Source organism: Notothenia coriiceps, unplaced genomic scaffold (assembly GCF_000735185.1).
Source record: "Notothenia coriiceps isolate Sejong01 unplaced genomic scaffold, NC01 NC01_scaffold00032408, whole genome shotgun sequence".
Taxonomy (NCBI): domain Eukaryota; kingdom Metazoa; phylum Chordata; class Actinopteri; order Perciformes; family Nototheniidae; genus Notothenia; species Notothenia coriiceps.
Window position 1 is genome coordinate 26,114 of NW_011365109.1, and position 251 is coordinate 26,364.

Here is a 251-nt window from a genome sequence, read left to right on the forward strand (position 1 = left end):
AGGTCTATGAAAACAAGCCCCAAAGAAGCAACACATACATGATGTTGTGTAATTTGAAACCAAAACTAAGGCCTCAGGATGACTTTAAGACTTGAACATGGTTATTTTTGTTTTGTAACATTGAATACAAAATTTAAAAAAAAGTATTTAAAAAAAAAAATCTTTAAAAAAAAATCCAGATCCCCGATTTTTTTCCTCCCGATTCCGATCTTTTGAAAATCACGTGATCGGCTCCGATCCCCGATCACGTG